Source organism: Heptranchias perlo, chromosome 6 (genome assembly GCF_035084215.1).
Source record: "Heptranchias perlo isolate sHepPer1 chromosome 6, sHepPer1.hap1, whole genome shotgun sequence".
In the NCBI taxonomy this organism is placed as follows: Eukaryota; Metazoa; Chordata; class Chondrichthyes; order Hexanchiformes; family Hexanchidae; genus Heptranchias; species Heptranchias perlo.
Window position 1 is genome coordinate 27,307,117 of NC_090330.1, and position 10,638 is coordinate 27,317,754.

Below are 10,638 nucleotides of genomic sequence, written 5' to 3' on the forward strand. Positions count from 1 at the left end.
ACATTTGCAACTTTTGATCTGGAACTGAAAGAATTAACTAGAATTTCATCACTTTTATATTTATTTCAAATATTTATAAACCACACACTGATCAGGATGATGTGCTGTTAGCATATACTAATTAAGTGCAAACCTTAACTTGACTACAGTGTTATTCAAACAGGCAGGGATCCACAGTTGCCATTCTCCTTACAAACACCCCTATGAATCTTGTCTGATAGAAGATGATGAATATATGGAATTTGTTGAAAGCAACTAAAGATTCACTAATTGTTTATAGAAAATGTAACTCAAGGGCCTAAAAGGTTTCTTAGAAGATATTTGATAAGTTATCTCCTGTAAGATGTAGTTAAAGGAGGAAGCAGCTAAACACATTATTTAACACTACCATCATTGATCATTACCAGTTTTTTCTCATGATTTAATTAGACAGTTGGGATTAACATAGACGAGCATTATGAACTTGATAAAAATGTGCTATATCTAAAATGCCAAAGCTTTTAGATTATACCAAAGTGTTTAGGAAACCAGGATATTTGGAAAAAATTAATTAAAGAGATCCATATGTCAGACATGGGTCAAAGATAGAATTTAATATTGATTAATACAAGGCAATACATGTTAGTATTAATAATGTGTGATTATAATTGCAGAATGAAGGGTTTGCTGTTTAATATAGTGTGATAGTTTACCAAATATTGGAAGTGTTTTCTTGGTACAGGACAGCATTATAAAGGGAAGAGGTAGATGTGTAGATACATAGCGGGTGAATTTCACAGGGATTCGACTGTTCTTCTGCCATAACGTGGTATTGTGTCCCTGGCTACCAATAGGATTCGATAATTGAGACAGGTGTATCTTGTATCTTCCAATCAATTATTTTAAGAACCTCTCCTGAGCATGCAATGCCATAATACTTCACTTCAAGGCATTCACATCCATTTTGGACTGAATGCATATAAGGCTGTGATTGAAAAAATACTCCTAGTTGCAGGCTGGGGTGCAAACCCTAGTACGTAATGGTTATGCATGGTAAGCACTGAAATACTTTAAGACAGAGCAACTGACATACATTCTTAGTACACTATTAATGGAAGTTAACTACTGCCTTGGCTGGCCTGGTAAGGTCATTAAGCTTCTTTGGCACTACTTCCATATGAACTGTATGGTGGAGGTGGCATTAACAGTAGTTGTCACTTCTTCCCATTTTCCCTGTGCTATACTTCTAGGGGTCCTGTGGCTCTCATTGTCAAAGTGATCCCCTCCCTCAGTTCCTTTCAATGGCCCCACCTGACAAATAGGATATTCTCTGGCCTCCTGCACTCATTATAGTCATCACCTTTGCAAAGAAGCTACCTGCTTTCCAAAGCTGTAAATCACTGTGCCTGCCCCTTTAAGCTGCTGTGGGGCTTTAAATCCTGCAGCATCAGAACTGCACCAATGGGCAAGCTCTGAAACATAGGCATTTTCAATGCTGGGAGCTCACATACAGAGGTTAATAAGGCCGAACTCAGAAATACACAAGGGGTTAATACACTAAAGGTTGGGCAGGTTTGTCTTCCTGCAATCAAGCATATGCCTAATTGGTAAATTTAGGCTTGAATGTCAGCAGGCTATTTAATTATCAAGACCATTGCACCTGAGCTTGATTCTGTTTTTTTCTGACACCCATATACTATCCAACATCAGTGGTTACCCTGGATGATTTCCACCCCTATGCTCCAGGCCAGGAGTGCTGAGGCTAATTTTCTGCACCACATGTGCCAATGTATTTATCCAATTTGGATATCATAGAAGCCACTTTTTAAAATTTTTGTGCAAAAATTAACAAGTAAGAGCTGGGTATGAGCAGTTGACCCCAACCATGAGTTAAAAATTGACTGGTTATCTGGCCCATTTCTGCATTTTATTAAAAGCCTGTGTACAGCAAAGTGATGGAAGGAATCATCAACAGTGCTATCAAACGGCACTTACTCATCATTAACCTAAACACCAATGCTCACTTTGGGTTCTAGCAGAACCTCTCGGCTCCAGACCTCATTACAGTCTTGGTCCAAACATGAATACAAGAGCTGAATTCCAGAGGTGAGGTGAGAGTGACTGCCCTTGACATCAAAGCAGCATTTGACGGAGTGTAACACTAAGGAGCCCTAGTAAAACTGAAGTCAATGGGGTTCAGAGGGAAAACTCTCCAGTGGCTGGAGTCACACCTGGCACAAAGAAAGATGGTTGTGATTGTTGGAGGACAATCATCTCAGCCCCAGGACATTGCTGCAGGAGTTCCTCAGGGAAGCGTCCTAGGCCCAACTATCTTCAGCTGCTTCATCAATGATCTTCCCTCCATCATAGTGTCAAAAGTAGGGCTGTTTGCTGACGATTGCACAGTGTTCAGCTCCATTCACAATTCCTCAGATAATGAAGCAGCCCATGCCCGCATGCAGCAACATCTGGACAACATCCAGGCTTGGGCTAATAAGTGGCAAATAACACTTGTGCCACACAAGTGTCAGGCAATGACGATCTCCAACAAGAGAGAGTCTAACCACTTCCCCGTGACATTCAATGGCATTACCATTGCTAAGACCCCATCAAGAATGAATGCATTTAAAAAAAATATCTGTATAAGTAAAGTAGGTTAAAAATGTTTTGTGAGTGTGGGCATTTGCAATTTCTATTTCTAAACGGTATCGATTTGGAACTGCACGTAGGTAGGGTACAAATGTTGTTTCAAGTATGAACATTTTACACAAGTTTAGAAGCAGAATATGCAAAAGTTATCCTATCTCAACCACATATCTGTGACTTAGGTATGAGTAAGATCAAATGATCACATAGTTTCCTTTATAGTTCTGAAGTTAACTGAAAATGCTCAGGTTCCTCAGTTCCTAGCATTGGAGTTTTTTCTTCTACTTAGGTACTGCTGTACTACTCATTTTACTGATCTGTGCACTACAACATGTGTGAAAATTTAATCATAACTGGGATTTTTTCTATTGTATAATCATTCAGATCTGTGTCTCAATACTTCACTCAAGATTATTATAAACATCTGCTCAACAATGTACTTATTACCAGGAATGACTAGTATATTATGCTGGGCACCAACCTCCTTCTTTATTAAGTATGAATCTAGGTGCCTGTGTGACAAATTTCCTTTTCAGTAATCCCTTTAAAAAGTAAACGTTTCTAAGTCACTCTGTGTTAACAATTCTCTTAACATTTGATGTGCTCTACAACATCTCATTCATAGGGAATTTAGTTGCATTTTCATCATGCTGATAAACCTTAATAGGGTAATTTTATGAATGCGTGTTCCTGGAGTGAAGCTCATCTGCCAGGAGCGTACACTGGGAATTCGAGTGCATAGTACCTGTTATTTTCTGTCCATTCATTTGAATGGAAAGAAACTCATAGCACGTTGTTTGCCAGAATTAACAATATGCACTCCCAACAGGCAACTCTCCACTCCATGAGTGCAAATTTATAAAATTCTCCTCAAACCTCAGCTTAAACTCTTTCAATAGCACAAACTTGCATGTTTGGTAGCAATTCAATAAAAATAAAATCATTTTCAAAGCCTGGTGGTATTTTGTCAATTCATCCAAAATGCAATTAATAGACAAAGTAACATTCAGAGAGAACTTCTTTGCAACCAAAATTCAGTGATAGCTGTACAATAATAGTTGGTCAATGAAAGGAATAACTAACAGTTCCATACAACTTCTCTGGAGAAAATGGCGCAGTGTGTAATTTTTTTTTATTCAGCTAGTACAAAACCACATTTCTATCAGTTGACAACATAGAATCATAGAATGAGACAGCGCAGAAGGAGGCCATTTGGCCCATTGTGCCTGTGCCAGCTCTTTGAAAGAGCTATTCAATTAGTCCTACTCCCCTGCTCTTTCCCCATAGCCCTGCAAATTTTTCCTCCAAGTATTTATCCAATTCCCTTTTGAACGTTATTATTGAATCTGTTTCCACCACCCTTTCAGGCATTGCATTCCAGATCATAACAACTAGCTGCGTAAAAACATTTTTCCTCATCTTGCCTCTGGTTCTTTTGCCAATTACTTCAAATCTGTATCCTTTGGTTACTGACCCTTCTGCCACTGGAAACAGTTTCTCCTTATTTGCCCTATCAAAATCTTTCATGATTTTGAACACCTTTATCCAATCTCCCCTTAACCTTCTCTGCTCTAAGGAGAACAACCCCAGTTTCTCTAGTCTCCCCACATAACTGAGGTCTTTCATCACTGGTACCATTCTAGTAAATTTCCTCTGCATCCTCTCTAAGTCCTTGGCATCCTTCCTAAAGTATGGTGCCCAGAATTGGCCACATTACTCTAGTTAGGGCCTAAGCAGTGTTTTATAAAGGTTGAGCATAACTTCCTTGCTTTTGTACTCTATGCCTCCTATTTATAAAGCCTAGGATCCCGTATGCCTTTTTAACAGCCTTCTCAACTTATCCTGACACCTTCAAAGACTTGTGTCTGTACATCCCCAGGTCTCTGTTCCTGCACCCCTTTAAAATTATACCATTTAGTTTAAATTTTCTCTCCTCATTTTTCCTACCAGGTCTTTGGGATGATTTGGTTTACATCAAATATTTTGCATTATTTCTTCGTCCTTACAATTTACTCTTTCCTGCCCAACGCTAAGGAGGAAATAATAGCTTTATCATCTAAGTACAGCTGCACTGCCTTTTAATCACATTTTGCAATATAAATTATACAGTATCCTGCAACTGTGCATCACAAATAAACAAATAATGTTCAAATTTGCCACAGCAGGTAAAAAAATATTATTGAGTGATTTAATATACAGGTAATTACATCTTTCAATATGTGCCCATTGTCTTCAAGCACATGAGTATATATCGATAATTTTTGCTGTTGACATGATGGTTTTTCTAGCCTCCCCACTCCCAGGTTTCCCTCTTGAATTCAGGATTCAAGCCTCCCCCACACATGCATTCAAAACTCTGTCTGACACTTATTTATTACAGACTCTTTGTGATATTCTCATTTCCTGTGTTAGCTTGAGATGATTCACTCCTTCCTAAAAGAAATCTGTGACACTTCTATGCTAGCTTTGTGCCGAGATGGGGAGTGCAGTCAGGAGCAAATCCACTGCACCATGTGAGTGAGACTCAGCTGCAGGGCAGCAAAAGAAATGCAGTTGTTATAGGGGATTCAATACATCACACTGCACATACAAACATCAAGCACTGCATTCACATGGTTTCCAAACAAAATGGTTTGATATGTGGCTGGCAGAAACAACAGTGAACCACAGGAGCTGGTGTGGCAGGCGAGAATGTTTGCTAAGATGTAGGCAGAACTCCCTATTCTTCTTTGAATGGTGCCACAGGCACTTTAACATATTTCTGAACATACAGCCAGGGTCTCTAAAGGACAGCTCCAACAATGCAGCTTTCTCTCATAACAGCACTGAAGTGTCAGTAAAGATTGACATACGTTGCAGGAAAGGATGCCCCAGAGCATGGTACATTGGCGAGACCATGCAGACGCTGCGACAACGGATGAACGGACACCGCGCAACAATCGCCAAACAGGAGGGTTCCCTCCCAGTCGGGGAACACTTCAGCAGTCATGGACATTCATCCACCGACCTTCGGGTAAGCGTACTCCAAGGCGGCCTTCGAGACACACGACAACGCAAAATCGTCGAGCAGAAATTGATAGCCAAGTTCCGCACCCATGAGGACGGCCTCAACCGGGATCTTGGGTTCATGTCACGCTACACGTTACCCCACCAGCGAGCAAATGTTATCTGTTTTTAATATAACGGGTCAGTTGCTGTCTTTTCTATGTTTCTACCTCTCTATCTCTGTTTTTTTTTGTTTGTTGTTTTTTTTTTGGTGATTTGTATATTCTGTGAGACCTGGCAGGTAACACCTGTCTGTCTGCACACTGATTGCCTTGGCAACGGGCAGTTGAAAAAACTGTCTGTACTCACCAAGCATTGTTCTGTGAATTATAAATGCGATTTCATTTCGAGGTTTTCATTTTCACATCGTTCACCTGACGAAGGAGGAAGCCTCCGAAAGCTTGTGAATTTAAAATAAAATTGCTGGACTATAACTTGGTGTTGCAAAATTGTTTACAATCAGTAAAGATTACATACTCATATCCTGGAACAAAGCTCGAGCCTGTAACTTTTGGCCTTAAAAAGAAGGGTGCTACTAACTAAGCCAAGCTGACAACTAGTTTAATTTCAAGAGCAAAATACTGCGGATGCTGGAAATCTTAAATAAAAACAGAAAATGCTGCAAATATTCAGCAAGTCAGGCAGCATTTGTGGAGAAAGAAACGGAATTAATGTTTCAGGTCGATGACCCTTCGTCAGAAGTGGAAGAAGTTGAAGATTAAGCAGTTTTTAAGCAAGTACACAGCCAGGGGGGCGGGGCGGGGGGGGGGGGGGGAGGAACGGGAAGGGAGGAAAGAACAAAAGGGAAGATCTCTGATAGGGTGGAGGGTAGCAGTGATTAAATGACAAAAGGGATGATGGTGCAAGGCACGGAGGGTGGTAATGGGACAAGTAAAGAAACAAAAGATGTGTCTAGAGGAGCTGTAAAGGCAACATCAGAACCATTACCAACACCTGCTGTCTTCCTTACATTTGTCCACCCCAGTCCATCACCGGCATCTCCACATCATGGCTTAAAAAATGGGGGCAGTGGTTATGGTCTGAAGTTATTGAAATCAGTATTGAGTCCGGAAGGTTGTAAAGTGCCTAAATGAAAGATGAGGTGCTGCTCCTCGAGCTTCCGTTGAGCTTCATTGGTACAGTGTAAGAGGCCGAGGACAGAGAAGTCAGAGTGGGAGTGGGACGGGGAATTAAAATGCAAGCGACCGACAGATAAGGGTCATTCTTGCCGACTGAGCGGAGGTGTTCAGCAAAGCCATTTCCCAATCTTTAATTTTAAGCTTCAGTATTTCAGTGGGGTTGAAGCGATTGCTGATGTTAGCCCGTCCCTAGCTATTTGATTGTACATGAATGTTTATAAACCTGGTTAAATGCCATACAAGCCATTTTACAAGGACCAGAACATCATATTAATAATTGACATTAAAACTCTATTTCAGTAAGTGCAATAAAACTCTGAAGAGCCCAGGCAACTATTAGTACTATTTAGCACATATTGTAAGCTAGTGAACTTTATACTAACCTCCCATATGGTCTAGCGGTTAGGATTCCTGGTTTTCACCCAGGCGGCCCGGGTTCGACTCCCGGTATGGGAATATATACTTTTTTCAAACTTAAAACCTCATTGTTTGTTCAAGTTCTGGGTGTTATTATTTAACATCGTTTGTTTTTTATTCACCACTTAGGGTACATTGCTGACAAATCTTACATTCCGACTATATTCTCCGATCTTCTATTTAACATTTACTTCAACCATTTGTTGAGATCAGCAACAGTTCGCTGGTCAGACCAGGAGGGGCCGCTGCAGCGCGAGGAGCGTAATGCAGGTTTATAATAATTAATGGTAGAGCGCGCATTGTAGAAAAAGCGAGGCAACGAGGTATTTATATATTACTAGGAGAGCTGCAAATTGTGGTTCTGGGTGCAGTACATTTATTGTAGTCACTGCTGTGGCTCTGGGTGCAGTACGTTTGATGTAGGCACTTTGGTGGCTCTGAGTGCAGCATGCTTAATGAGGGAGATTTTTATTTAATGCAGTCACTGCTATAGTTTCGTGTGCTGTACATTTAATTCACTCGCGCTTTGCTGCGACTCTGGGTGCAGCACATTTAATCATAGAATGGTTACAGCATGGAAGGAGGCCATTTGGTCTGTCCAGTCTGTGCCAACTCTTTGCAAGAGCAATCCAGCTAGTCCCACTCCCCACCCTACCCTATTCCTGTAGCCCTGCAAATGTTTTCCTTTCAAGTACTTATCCAGTTCCCTTTTGAAAGCCAAGATTGAATCTGCCTCCACCACCCCCTCAGGCAATGCATTCCAATCACAACCACTCGCTGTGTAAATTTTTTTTCCTCATGTCGCCTTTGGTTCTTTTGCCAATCATGTTAAATCTATATCCTCTGGTTCTTGACCCTTCTGCCAATGGAAACAGTTTCTCTCTATCTACTCTGTTTAGCCCCTTCATGATGCAGTCACTAAGCGTGGTTCTGGGTGCAGCATAGGAACAGGACTAGGCCATTTAGCCCCGTGAGCCTGTTCCATCATTCAATGAGATCATGGCTGATCGGTGACCTAACTCCATATACCCGCCTTAGCCCCTTTTCCCTTAATACCTTTGGTTAACAAAAATCTATCAATCTCAGATTTAAAATTAACAATTGAGCTAGCATCAACTGCCATTTGTGGAAGAGAGTTCCAAACTTCTACCACCATTTGCGTGAAGAAGTGTTTCTTAACTTCACTCCTGAAAGTCCTGCTCTAATTTTTAGGCTATATCCCCTAGTCCTAGACTCCCCAACCAGTAGAAATAGTTTCTCTTTATCTACCCCATCTGTTCCCCTTAATATCTTGAAAACTTCAATCAATTTGTCCAAATTGCAGGGAATACAACCCTAGTTTGTGTAATCTCACCTTGTAATTTAACCCTTGGGCTTCACTCCCTCCAAGGCCAATATATCCTTCCTAAGGTGCAGTGCCCAGAACTAAACACAGTACTCCAGGTGTGGTCTAACCAGGGTTTTGTATAGCTGAAGCATAACTTCTACCCCCTTGTATTCTAGTCCTCTAGATATGAAGGCCTGAATGTCACCCTATGTATGGCTGCCTCAGGATGTGTGTAGAGCCCCAGTACGCAAACGCCAAGTATCACTATGTGCTGAGGTTCTACCTGTCCACCACACACTGAGAAGACTGGGTCTAGCCATGCTGGCTGAGCAGACGCAGGACGTCCCATCCAGCTGGACTATACCCCACCACCTGACCCAGGTGGAGAAGTTCCTGAGGAGGCACCCCTTCCACCACAAGGACGTCAGAGAGTGGTCAGCACGCAGCGTTTTGGGGATCCTGACGGAAAGGAGAGGGTGGATCCAATCGGGCAGCTCCCTGACCAAACGGCCGAAGCTATTTGGCAGAACGTCTCGTCGCCGGATCTGACCAACAGACACCAGGATGTAACTTGGATGGTGGTAAGAAAGGCCCTTCCAGTGCGGTTTTTCCTGCACGCGTGGAATCTCAATGCCACCGCGAGAGGCCCTCAAGGCTGCAGCGGGGACGAGACCATCGACCACCTCCTGATGGACTGCCACTTCGCGCAGAAGGTGTGGAGTGACATGCGTTGGTACCTGTTCCGGTTCATCCAGGTAAAAAGAGGGATGAGGTCCTGCAAGCAGAATATAAGGAGTTAGGAAATAAGTTAAAAAGCAGGACCTCAAGGGTAGTAATCTCAGGATTACTCCCAGTGCCATGTGCTAGTGAGTATAGGAATAGGAGAATAGATCAGATGAATGCGTGGCTGGAGGGTTGGTGCAGGAGGGAGGGATTTAGATTCCTGAGGAATTGGGACCGATTCTGGGGAAGGTGGGACCTGTACAAGCCGGACAGGTTTCACCTCAACAGATCCGGGACTAATATCCTTGCAGGGGGGTTTGCTACTGCTGTTGGGGAGGGTTTAAACTAGAGTGGCAGGGGGATGGGAACCTGAGCGGGGAGTCAGAAGAGAGTAAAGTTGAGAGCAGCAAGAGAGGGGAGGACCCGGGGAAATTTACAATACAAATAGTTGTTCAAGAACAAGTGAAAGGGAAAAGCGTAGAGCAGCAGAAAGACAGTGTACTTTAGGCACTTCAGATAAAGTGAAAACTAGAAGGTGTAAAGCGATTAACCCAGCATCAAAGCTGAAGGTCAGGCTAGGGTGTGTGGCCCAACTAAGAGTTCTATATACAAATGCACGGAGTATAAGGAATAAATTAAATGAACAACAGGCACAAATTCAAATTGGAGGGTATGACATGATAGCTATTACTGAGACATGGCTGCAGGATGGTCAGGATTGGGAACTAAATATACCAGGTTATAAAGGTCTACAGGATAGATAGGGAAAATGGAAGAGGGGGTGGAGTAGCCTTAGTGATTAGAGATGAAATCACTTCAATGATAAAGGAGGATATAATGAGAGTTAAGCAGCCAACAGAGACCTTATGGGTTGAATTGAGAAATAGGAAAGGATCTAAGACTATAGTGGGAGTTGTGTATAGGACACCTGGCAGCAGCTCTGAAGTGCTAGATTGTATAAATGCAGAGATTAGACAAGCGTGTAACAAAGGCATAGTGGTCTTAATGGGGGACTTTAACCTTCACATAGATTGGGAAAAGCAGACTAGCAACTGTCAGAAAGGTAGTGAATTTCTTAAGAGTGTCCGGGATAGTTTTCTACAGCAGTATGTCCTAAAGGCAACAAGGGGGCAAGCCATACTAGATTTAGTAATGAGAAATGAACCAGATTTAGTTAACAACTTAACTGTGCGTGAACATCTATCCAATAGCGATCATAACATGATCGAGTTCAAGGTAGTGTTTGAAAGGGAAAAAAGTGAATCGGCTGCTAGGATTCTAGACTTGGGTAAGGCCGACTACAATGGGATGAGACAGAGACTGTCCACAGTAAACTGGGCAAATCTGTTAATGGGTAAAACG

At 42.1% G+C, this 10,638-nt stretch overlaps 1 non-coding gene across 1 annotated transcript; it reads left to right on the plus strand.

Moving 5' to 3' along the window:
- The first annotated feature begins 7,193 nt into the window (after positions 1-7,193).
- Positions 7,194-7,265, plus strand: trnae-uuc (transfer RNA glutamic acid (anticodon UUC)). Its single transcript has one exon. It is a non-coding gene; the product is annotated as a tRNA-Glu (tRNA).
- The last annotated feature ends 3,373 nt before the right edge of the window (positions 7,266-10,638 follow it).